This window comes from Sturnus vulgaris, chromosome 2 (genome assembly GCF_052056855.1).
Source record: "Sturnus vulgaris isolate bStuVul1 chromosome 2, bStuVul1.hap1, whole genome shotgun sequence".
Taxonomy (NCBI): Eukaryota; Metazoa; Chordata; class Aves; order Passeriformes; family Sturnidae; genus Sturnus; species Sturnus vulgaris.
In genome coordinates, this window is record NC_142244.1 from 29,634,006 (window position 1) to 29,646,524 (window position 12,519).

At 46.7% G+C, this 12,519-nt stretch overlaps 1 protein-coding gene across 1 annotated transcript in view; it reads right to left on the bottom strand.

Annotated features, from left to right (window-relative positions):
• FSTL1 (follistatin like 1) overlaps positions 1-12,519 on the bottom strand; it is a 52,313-nt gene that overhangs the window by 15,063 nt on the left and 24,731 nt on the right. The window lies entirely within an intron of this gene.

Below are 12,519 nucleotides of genomic sequence, written 5' to 3' on the forward strand. Positions count from 1 at the left end.
AAACTCCTTCCTTGTTCCTGACAGCCTGCAGTTGACTTATGCCCAGCAGCACAATTTATACTCTTTACAGTTTTCTCCTAGACAAAGTCATGACAAGTACTGTTGTTCACATAACTGTCAAATATTTTATTTTTTTTTTTCTTGGAGTCCCACAGCATTCCTAAACTGGTGACACCTAGCATGGACACCTAATCAAGTTTTTGATACAACTACCACTTATTTTTATCCATTTAATAACTTTAAAAAAGCCTTTTAAAAGAGAAGGTAGTTCCAGGGGTTCAGACTTTGAAGAACCTGGCTTTATTCCCTGTTTTGTCATTAATTTCTTTTGTGACTCTCATTTTATCTAACATTTTCCACCTGTATGTTGAATATCTGGTTTATGCCAGCCAACTGGCTTCTGCAACAGTTATGCATCAGAAAGAAGATTGAGGAACGAAAAATAATCAGTAAGATAAGTCAATCACATCTGCTGTGTTCCTTCCCTCTAATACAAAAATGTTTTTTCACCTTCTCATCTATTATTCTTATACTCTGCTCATACGTGGCATCTTTGTACCTCCATCAAATACTTCTAAAGATAGGTGATGAAAAAGGAACAGAATTTGTCAGAAGAGCAAGCATTATTGACAAATGCTGAACATATTTTTTTCCTCCTGTTTCTTCTTTATCCTAATTTTTTGTTTGTTCTGCTTTTAAACCGCAGTTTCACAGAGAGTTGCTGTCTTTACTGAACAGCCCATAGAGACAGCCAGATCATTTTCTGAATAACCTTGCCCTGGTCTTTAGAATAGTTTGTTTGCTGGCCTACTGCACAATTCATCAAATCTGAGAAGGTCTTTTCAAAGCACTGCAGGAATCCTTCCAGATTCACATAGTGACAAACATCCTTTTTACTCTCTGCAGGTGTTCCTATTTTGCTGTTTATTCTGTCAAATACAGTATTTGGACGTGGCAGTCTTAACTGAGAAATGTATCCCATGCCTCAGGCCTGTTCTCCCCACGAAGATAGCATCACTCTCCTTCTGCCTTTTCATCTCCTTTCACATATTCTTTCTGAGCTACAAGTCCCTTCTACTGCATCCACCTCTCTCTAGTCACCTTCCAGTGGAGGGCTGGGATAAATGAACTGGGCGCTTCTGGGGTGGGACGGAACAACAGGAGTACTTCACTGCACAAAGCAACTTCATGCAACTCAGGGCAGGGAAGGAAGAATAGCTCATTTTGCAAAATGCACAAAGAAAACCCCGAATTGTCCAAGGCTAGAGTCTGACTTTGAGCACTCACACACCTAAAATGCACTGTAGGTACCAAAGTGCTGATCCATTTAAGGGGTTTTGAACAACTTGTCAATCCCTTCAAGCAATCAAAGACAGAAAAAAAACCAGCTGGGCATGGCTTTGAATGGCCACCCAGCGAGGTCTGTAATCCAGGTGCCTGGCAATAGATGGCAGTACTCTGCCTCTCCCACGGATAGGTAGGACTGCCAGCAGCCACCTCCGGTCCATGCCCACCAATGCCAAACCTGGCTATTGACTCCTGGCTGGGACTTAAGGCACTGCTACAATGCAGCTGGCCTCAACAAGCATCCACAGTGCCCAAGCTCAGGTTGCAGGACTCCTCTCCCCATGGGCGGTCACTTGGAGCCTAGGCTGGGGATGCTGGCAGAGTGACACCACCAGAACAGCTTCTGAAGACACTCTGCTACCTGTCAGGCTAGAAGGCCACATTACTTTGATTTTTCTTATTAATCGAAGCAATACAAATTTCTGGTTGCTGCTTCTTATTGCCTTAAGTTGCCCTAGGCTGGCAGGGGATTGGAGCTGATTGCCACATTCCAGCATGGCTTTCTCCACCTCAGGATTCAGCCAGAGGAAGAAAGGAAGCAAGCTGCTCTGCCTGCCTGCCCTCTCACTCTGGCAGAGGGTTTCTCAAACCCAGCTGTGGCATAACCACAGGGTGGGAGCTCTTTCTAGCAGCTCCTGGCTGCCTTCCCAGCAAATGTGGGAGTCTCTTGTGCACAGCTGAGAGTGTAACAGGGACGGGAGGTGGATGACTGGATGAGTAGAGTGGGGGGGTCTGCAAATGAGGCTTTAAAATCTCCCAGTTCTCTGGTGATCTCCCAGAAGCTACCAGCTAAACTGGTTTCTTGTGACAGATATTCTGATCTTACCTTGGACCTTGTCATATTTGCTTTTTAAAAAGCTTCAACCTACTGGAGTCATGTGAGTGAGGATGGCAGCTGCCACTTTAATATTAAATAGCTTATCCTTGCACTGACTTGTAAAAGCTTGAAAATATGAACTGCAAATTTTTAAATTCTGAAAGTTTAAATTTTAAAAAAGACTCCACAGTGTTTCAACATCATTGTCCTTAAATTAATTAATATCAGGATTTGGGGGCTGGAGTCACAGCTTTTACACGTCTTTGTCCCTGAGAGCTGCCTCTGCTTTTTCTGTCATCCTGTGCATGGGAAGGGTCGCCCATTCCAGTCTACAGCGTGCTTGGGCAGGCGGAAGGGAAAGGGCAGAGAGTCGTTATTAATTGCTGCATGGCAGCATTTCCACTGCAAGCCTTGGCAAGGCAGTTCCTCTCTTCTGCCTCGACTGAGGTGCCCAAGCTCTCTCTCTGGGCAATGCTTTCACATACTCCTCTGCTGTCCAGACAGCAAGTGGGAAGGTGTAAAAGCAGTGAGGATGAAGCCAGGGCAGGAGGGCCTATGCCTTTGGAATGTCTGCCACAGCACAGGGGCACTCTGACTCTTCACCCTGCAGGGGCATGACCTCCCCAGACATTTTCTCTGGCAAAGACCATGGAGAAAGCTGTTCCCAACAACTCAAGGGCCAGGAGTTCAGGGCAGCATCATGTATGCACAGCCCAGCTTGTCTACTGAACGGGAATAGGAATACACAATGCTTTTGGAGGGCTGGGAAGTGTAATCCCGTGGGTGAAGGTTCTTGCATGTTAACAGGCAAACACTAAGCAGGAGAGCTGAGCTGACAGACCTGAGCAGTCGCATACAATGCCTCTGCCTCAGCTGTTGCCTCTTGAGGAGCAAGGAGGAAAAAGACACTTCCAAGGTACCCGAAGGCGAGAAAGCCAAAGGCAATGCCTGTGGTGAAGGATCACCATGGCAACGAACAATGCGTGGCCTTAAGGTGGAGAGCTAAAATTAAGAAATTAGGCAACGGAAAGGGCTGTTTCTCATCTCTAGCAGCATCCAGTGCTGACGAGTTGGATCCCCAACACAGAGTAAGCACAGATGTCCAGAGCATTTTCGAGTCCCTGCCTGCCCCTGGATGTCCAGGACCAAGTGAGACTTGATACACTGACACAGTGTCACATGCAGGACTGCATGGGATCTCAAGGTCCTGTGAAGTGCTGTGCCTGCTCTGCACTGGTGGAACTACACGGAAACAATGCAGTGTCTGCAGTGACATATGAGTGATTGCACACGACAGAAAAGAAGTAGTGCGGCTCCTTGCCTTTACAAGAGAACTGCCCACTGCAGCTCTCCCTTGGCTGCCTCCTCCCCGGCCTCCCTTGAGCCATGACTTAGACAGTCATGTCCCTTGGTGGGAATTGGGACTTTCCCAATCAGCCTGTGAAAGTTGAAACCATGAAAAATTCAGTGACAAAACACCTCTGTAAGGAAGAACAAGCTTCCACTTGCAGAGAAGTGCTGTGCATGCAACTTCATGTCCCTCACGCCTGAAGAGAGCAGCAAGGATTTACTGCCATTACACAAATTCTGGGAAACAAGCAGAAAGATTGCTCTGCTACTAGATGGGAAGTTATTGTGCTTCACAATAACCCCTCATACTGCCTTGTTTCCTGCATATCCTTCCATACAAAATCTCTTCCTTGAGACCTCAAAAGTCTTTTTCTCAGCAGGCCACACTGCACTGGAGAAATACTACCTATTGCCCTGCTCCTATTGATAGAAATAACAACCTCTTCTGCTATCAGCAGTAAGGGCAGGTCTTTTCTTCTTTTAGCATCACTTTCTGGAAACCCATAAAATTAGTTGACCCTCACATAATGCTCTGTGCTGTTCTCTGTAAAATCAAGGCTTTGTGGTTTTGCCTTGTGTGATGTGCAAGGAAATCAAAGAGCTCTAAAGCTGGAGCACTGAAAGCTCCTATGGGAGGCAATCCCATGTATTACACAAACTTGCATATTACACAGATAAGGCAAAACTAAAGGGCACCAAAATGATGGCTGGGAGTGCAAGACATGCACAGATTCTCATGCCTCAGGGAACGCAGCAGCAAAAGCTGGGTGCAAGTTTTCAGGTATAATCAGTACAATTCACAATAGACTCCCCTCCATGCAGTCAGAGAGAAATAAGCTGTGCAGCTGTGTATTTCTGCCAGTCCTCCCTACCTCTTCCCATCTACATCCCTTTTGCTTGTTCCCTGCCACAACTAACATGAGAGTAGGGATGTAAGGGATCTCTGAACGTGCCAAGATGCCACCTATAAACTGCATAACCTGCACAATTTCTAAACCAACTTAACACCCAGCCATGGAATCTAGTGCCTTGTCTAGCTTTTGTCTTGGCAATGTTTGCTTCTGAATGCAGAAAGATTTGGATACACTAGGCAGTAGGTCAATGATACAGAAAGCTGAGATAAGCTATGTCTCCTGACTCCCAAACCTACCTCCCTCCCTCCTGTTGTGGACCTGGGAGGGAGAAGCACTACATTGTGCTGCAACATTAAAAAAGAGAGGTCTGGGCAGCAGAGCAGCTCAGGAAAATTTAGCAACTGCTGTACAGTGACAGTGATGGCACTGACAAAGCATTTGGCTTGTACATTTCATCCCATTACCCAAGTGTTTCTCCAGGCAGAACAGCTCTTTCAGCAGCAGTGTCCTGCAGAGCTCCAGGGAGACCAGATCCCGTGTTCACTGGCGGCCACTAAGGGGAACCAGCTTGTCACCTCTGGTCATTTGTGCAACTGGCTCTGGCAGCACGTTTGTCCCGTTGTTCTGGTTTGCAACTAACAAGCAAAGCACTCATTCCTCCCTGCAAACCTGACCCAATTCCTGTGGCAGCTCCCTGGATCCACTAACACTCTGGTGTGATGGGGTAGAAATTTGGCAGCAGCATAAACTGAGCAGATTAGTATGAAAGCAGCAGTCACTGTGTTTACCATAAATAGATAGGTAAGGTGACAATTACAGTTTTCCTTCCTTTGGGCTACTGCCTCAGGTTGGAAGAAAATCCACAAAAATTACCTTAAATTCTTACTTGGAAGGCTTGAGTTTCATTTAGCAAAAATAAGATGGAGATAAGCCCAGCAAGTGGGGATGGAATCATACAATTCCCAGTGCAGCTCTCCAATAAAACCAGACATCATCAGGACAATCCCAGGACATCATCATTGTTGGGATGGTACAGTAAACTGGAATAAATACATACTCTGGAAGGAAACTTGCTGCCAGAGGTTGCTGTACACACTGCTGCAGGGTCACCTCTTGTAAACTTCTTTTAGTCAGCTGTTATCTGGACTCAAAGTGGCACCCTCTGGAGCTCCTCCCTCCTCTGCTGCAGGAGTTCCTCACCGGTCTCTGGGAGGCACGTGGTACGTGTCCTGCTGCTCACACCAGCAAAGGTGTTGCTGGGCAGCTAGAAAGGCTCAAAAACAGGCTATCCCCGAGCTAGGTAGTTAAAAAATAAGAGATGTTTTTCAGGTAAAGTCTGGACCAGGGCAGGATTCCCCAAGGGACTGTGACCAGCTGCATTTGACAACGTTCCCAATGCTAACAATATCCTATTTGAAGGGTGTCAGTATGGGGTCTGTGCTAGATGCAGAGAGGTCCAGCACCATTTAAACTGCACGATTCCTTCTCTCGCAAATCCTAAAGCCATCCTGCAAGCAGCACAACTAATAAAGGCCAGTTTCCAACAGCTCTGTCTGCACAGCCTGTCTTGTCAGCTAGTTACAGGGCAGCTCATGGACTCCTCCCTAAGGGGAGGTCTTCGCAGGCCCCTCTCATTAAGGCAGTCACCTAGAGTCAGAAAACCAGCTGGATCCCATTATCTCGGCGGCCTCCACGGCTTTATCAGCTGTGCCAACACAGGCCGATAGATTCAAGACTTGCTGGAGGCCAGAGACAGGCAGGCAGACACAGACAGCCTGCTGACATAGCTTTGCTTCCTTAGGAAACCAGGCAGTAATTCCTTTGCAGAGCCCCACAAAACACTTCTCTGGCTCAGCCCCTCCTCTTGACAGACTCACTGCTGCTTGCAGTCCTGAGGACAGAGCCTCACTCCAGCCCCCTGCCATGAATCCAGGCTGTCTGCTCTCTCCCTGCCACTGACTCTTGTGCTTTCCCTACAGCATTTTCTTTGTGTTGGAGGACAGGCCACATCCCACTTCTTCTGCCTCAGAGCTTCCATCACTAGGGTATTTCAGCCAGCTTCAATCAAGGGCTGTGAACAGCGATCTGGACACAGTGTCAGGAGCTACTGCACTCCCTGTGCGATGCCTGCCATGGAGGAGCATGTGCCCCAATCCACCAATCCACACACCTAGACATCAGCCAACCTTTCTTTCCAATACTTTGCCCATATATCTTTCTATTGTCACTGACATCTAGGACTGGCTCTCTTAAAAACATCACACCAAGTTCAACCCCTTAAAGGTTTTAGAATGCTTGAGAGATGAATATTTAGTGGCAGCTGACTTCCACTACTGGGAAACAAACCAGACCATACATCTGTGCACATGCTGGGAATCAGGGTGTGTTCCCAGAAAATCTGGACGAAGAGAAAAGAAAGCAACAGAGGAAAGGAACTATAACTCCCAGAGCTTGAAGGAGGTTCCCTCTCTGCAAACCCATACCGCACCCATTTTTGCATGACCCTCCCTGACTTGCTGGCTGCTCAGTCCATGATCCATGGATCATATTTGTCCATCGTATAAGCATTGAGCAGGAGAGTGGCTGAGGCTCTGATTGACCTCTGTGATAAAGGGGGCCCATCAGGTCAGTGACCTCTACATGAGGCCATGGAAAAACATAGCTTGTGAAAACCTGCTTGTAGGAATTCGTCCATAACTCTGTCGGGGAGATGAAGACGCCTGATGCTTGTAGTGCTACTAAAAAAGACTGCCTGGGCAGCATTGCCTTGCAGACATTGGCAGGATGGATACAGAGTCTCCACTGAACTCTGTGGAGACATGGCTGGGACCGCTGGCAGGAACAGCAGCCCCCACATGCCAGCCATGGCTTTCTCATGTCCCACAGTGAGAAGGCAGAAGTTGGTGCCTGCACAGAAAGAGAAGCAAAAATTGGGAAGAAGGAGGATTTTCCCCCCACAACTGAATCAAGAGCAGAAAGGCATCTGCCAAACAGCTGATGTCTCTTGCAGTGTGATGCTGCTAAAACAGTTATGGAGCCAGGCACACCTCTTGAGGACTCCGCTGCGCAAGGACTCTGTTTTCCCTTTTAAGCTGGAAGGAATGTCTGTGCTCTGGCCCCCACAACCTCATATTTTCCACCACATGGCAATGACCGGTGAGGCCCCATTAGGGGAACAATGACATGAGAGTCTGGGGAAGAGGAAATCTCTCCTGCAAACAAGTCTGGAAAATGGCTGCTAGAAGGAAGGGAGCTTGCATCTGGCAGCACTCTCACTCCTGCAGCCTCACTCTACTGCTCAGGCAAGAACACTCCTTATACTTGCAGCTTCCAAAGTGTCATGGCCCAAAGCTGCACTGCCTCTCAGCACTATTCCTTCCACCTATCCCTACAGCACCTCTGGAAGAAGGAGTTTGATTCCCTTCTGCTGCATCATGTGGTGAAATTGCCAGCTTTTTTGCAACCGCCGGGATCTTTCTTGCTAGTGCTGGCTCCCAGCAAGGCATGGAGGCAGGAGTTCAGAGACTGACTGATTTGTGCATACCAAACCACCTGAAGAGGCTTCAGCTGTAAGCAGGGCAGAATCAGTACCACAGGAGGAGAGGACATGATGCTCTGCTGCACCACGGTTCTTAAAGGCAGGAATCAAGCTAATCACTTCATATTTGGATAGAAAATAACCCTCATCCACAGGGAATCATCTCTGCTAATGTGCACATGAAAGGTTCTAATAGAAGTTAGTCCCACAAGACCTTAGGGATGAGATTGGTATCATCCTCTCACGTGACATGACTGGAAAAGAAAGGCCCAAGGAACAAACTTGCTCAATGACCAGAAGACAGCAGCTCAGCTCTCTCTGCTCTCTGATCTGGAGCCAGGACCACTTCACCCAGTGATACACAAGTCATACTCCTCATTGGGGCATGATTCTTCTTCCCATATCCTGAGTGTCCTGGGCCAGGCTCTATTTTGCCATGGCTGAGCTCCTAGGAATCACAATTCTCCATCATATTTAGTTTAAAACAAAAATAAGAACAAGACCAGCATTGACTCCTGAATTCCAACAGGAGGGTGATGTTCTGTATGTGGGTAGCACATGAGACAAGTCACAGCACTTAAGAGTGGTCAGAGGAAGCCCTTGACGACAGGAGGATGAAGGAAGAGCATGAGGAATTCACCCTCAGGGCCTCCACACCAGAGTAGAGCTGTGCACCACGAACTATTTCTAGCAACTAAACATAGGTGCCATCACCTCTCTGTCTAAGCATACCCAGGCTCAACTGTAAAAGGGAGGTTTCTCTGTCAAACGGCATTTCCCCAAAGGTGTATGCTCCTTCCTTTATTTGCCCCATTCTGAGGTGCACTCATACAGCTGCCTACCCCCACACACATTATCCAATCTGAGGCAGTTTCTGCCATATACAACCTCAAATGTTCCCTTTTTACCCCCTAAATCTGTGTTGACTCAAAGCTCTTTCTGTATTATGGCAGTCCCTCTTTTTTTCATCCTTCCTTCCTTCCCATAATTTCCCACACTCCGAAGTCCTGCAGATTTTACTGGTCCTGCCAGTAAGTTTTGTTGCCTCTTTTTTTCTGACCAAAGATGATTTATTTCTGAATGGAATCCAAATCTGGCACATTTCTCAGCCTTCACTTGGCTACAACAGAGAAAAGGAAAGAGTGAGCTAAGCAGTGGGAGTCAAGTTAGAATTTACAACCCTATGGCATATCCACAACCCTTCCAGTAACTGGATACACAGGAGAAATGTAGATTGCAGGAAATGCTGAAGTTTACCAGCAGCCTCCAGCTTCTTGTGCAAGACTCCTCAGTGGTTTTGTTCCCCTCACTGGAATGGGAATCCAATTGCAATGGATTTGATGATCCCTCTTCCCACCTCTGTCCTTTTGTCCTTCTTTACTCGCCTTCTACCACAGCACATTGCAAAAAAAGCAATGGAAATCACTGTGTGATTGGGGGGAAACACTGAGTCAGCCTCAGTGTGGGAGACTGAGAACAGAGCTGAACATAAGCCAGTTCTGCACTTCCCATTTTCTAGCTTTACTGAAGGATTTGCCCAGCTCCTTGTTAATGCAGAGCCATTTTGGGTCTGTTCCATCCAATGGCTTTGCTGGAGGCGGCTCTGGAAGAGTGAATCCCAAGGGGACAGTGCTCTATCACAGTCATTTCCGTCCTTTGAAGCTTCTCTGCTTCATGCAGTCATGAAATCCCCCTTACACAGTGAGAACAGTGAGGAAGGCTCAGAAAACCCCTCATTATTTGGCATTATTTTGTGTAGACAACTTTTCTTGGTCTATGGTATTGAGGAAGCATCCATCCCCTTCTGAAATCATATAGCTGGAAATGGTTATCAGACTAACAGAACCACCTGAAAATAGAAGTGAAGCAAGGCAAACCTGCAAGAGAGGAAAAGTTTGAGTAGGCTGCAGAACTAACCTGTAGTCTGCTCATAAATGGTCTGCTCATCAGTAGCTCCATCCAAGGTTAAACTGTGTCCCTGTGGCCAGAGGGAGCTGAAGGCAAGTCTGCCAAAGCTATATCATACTGCAGTCTACAAAATGCAAACTAGGATTTCAGGAGATGACCTGACAACTGGCAGGTGTGTGCACCTACTGATTAGTATTGGAAAGAGGAGAGAAAAAACTCTGCTGTAAGAACTAAGGGAAAATCCTTGATGCAACTGGGACATTAGGAAGGCTGCAGAGGTACACAGGGAGAGACGTGCATGTGTTCACTGCTCTCAGAAACATCACATTGGCCACAAGCAAATCCTATTAAATTGCAAGGGCAGTCACCCTACAGCCCCACACTGAGATCAAGGAGTAGCAACGTTGGGCCATGTGGGACCCAGCAGGAGAATTGTGACCCAAGTTATGATCAGCACATTCTTTTCAACTCCTACTGTCCCTATTATCCTTCAGAAAGCCTCCAGTCAAGTCACCAGCACCTGAAACCATCCCTGTGCAGTGCTAACACCATTTCATGCCTATCCTCAAGAGACTTTCCACTGGGTAGGGAAGGCTCTGTAAGTCTCTCTGACTTGCAGTTAATGACTGACCTCTTCACTGAGACAACCATGAAGAAGCTCTGATAAGGCAAGAAGGCCATGAGAAAACTGGCAGCATCACTGTGGAATAGGCTATAAAATACAGTTACTATGGAAACTGCCATAGTTGGAAGGACAGAAAAAACTTCTATAAGTCCAAGGGTTTCCAGTCTTCCCATGGATGCCCCAAGGATGAGTGTCTCTCCAGACTATCAACACCACAGCCAACAGTGACCCCTTTGGCCCTGTACTGCTTCCTGCAGCTTCTGCTGGACCCAATGTCACTCGAGAAGATTGGTCAAACATGGAAGCTTTTTCTTAGGCAAGCTTTCGTGCTTACACTGGTGTGTCCTCATGGGTTCCCCAACTCACTTCTGATTTAACACCTAAACAGAAGGGGAACAAGAGATAACTATGTTGTGTGGACCATCAGTGAGGAAATTGGATGGTATTTCTCTCAACACCCCTCCAACCTGTTACCTTATGAGGTGTTGCTTGGAAGATATACCTGTCATAATCACAACCTCTCTCCCAGCAGTGGAGCAATATATAAAATGAAGGGGAAAATGAAGCAAATAACCTCTGCTGTGCTCATTAGAAACAGCCCCGTACCCACATGTGTAGTCTTGGGGAACCAGACTCAGTCACCACCACTTCTGCCAGAGCAGAGCTTCCCTTATGTCCCCATGGCCAACAGCACAGACTTGCCAGCATTTGCAGCTCAAAGGCAATTCTGTGATTAAGAAACAAGAGAAATGACCACTGATTTCCTACAACTCCTAAATAAGACTGAGTAACATTTTTCAGACAGAGATCTAATTAATTAGAAAATGCAATTTGAGGTAAACCAAAACTGTTTGAAAATTTGTGCCTAGTTCGGGGAAAAGCTTTGATTCCAAAATTATTTCTAAGATAAAGTGAACTGTTTTCCCTTTCTTATTTTTAAATATATTTCATGAGGTTATGTATGTAAGCTTAAAGGTCAAAGAAAGCAAAATAAAAACATGTTTTGGTAAGCTTAGCAACTTCGTTTGCTCAGTTATGTTTTCTCTTGGAAATAAAACACGAATTTCAACTGACCTAAAATGCAAGTTTTAGGTTGACTCTCTGATTCAGCTAGGAAATTAAAAAAAATCAAAAACCCAAGAAGTTATACCAATAGCTTTATTCCTACAACATTGTTATTTGGTGTCTAAAGCAACCTATTCTAATTCTTTCATCTCCTTCCATCAGGCTCTTTGTGACTGTGTCTAGAAATAAAGAACTGTTGCAGACGTCTCTCTACCCCTCTGTCTGCAACCATGGAATTTTTTCCTGTCTAGTTGGGAAGACTTTGAATGCTGACTCCCATGGCTTGACTTTCAAAAACAAACAGAAAAATAAGGCCACATCTCCATTTGGTGGTTATGAGAACCTAGAGAGATGCTACTTCAGGGAAAGCATTCCCTCCTCTGAGTCACTCCAGCAGAGCAGTGATTGAATGGGGCAGCTCCCAGCCCGAACTGTACCAGGGCTGCAAACACTGCTCCTGCTCTGCTCTGGTCCCCTCTCAAACACTTGGTCCTGCTCCACTGCTTCCCATCCTTGTGCCTACCTTCTGAGACACACAAAGCAACTGTCAGCACAGGAGGATGCATTGTCCTGCAGGCATCATCCAAACCCAGCTGGGCAAGCTAATGGGCATCAGGAGGTGTGCATGCAGAAACTCAAATGAGAGGCTGATATGTGCATTACAGAGATACAAAGGCTTGCCTGGATAAGTAGAGTGCACCCCAGGACTCATGCAGGGACAACACAGCACTGTCTCCAGCTGGAGAGCAGGTGCCTGGGTCTTCTCAGCTCTCCTTCCCTGATGGGTAATTTCAAGAGACACTGCCATCACCTCTCCATACACCCAGTGGTGGCTCAACTTGCAGAGACATAAAGGACCTGAATACATCACTGCAGTCACTTAGACAGAGGGCTTTTGAACTCCACTAGCCTATCTGGCCCCAAACCAGTAAGGGCAAGCAACCAGTGCCAGCCACATGCAATGAGGAACATCTGAGTGCTTGCCCATCTCACATTTCTCCCTGCCTGGAGACAG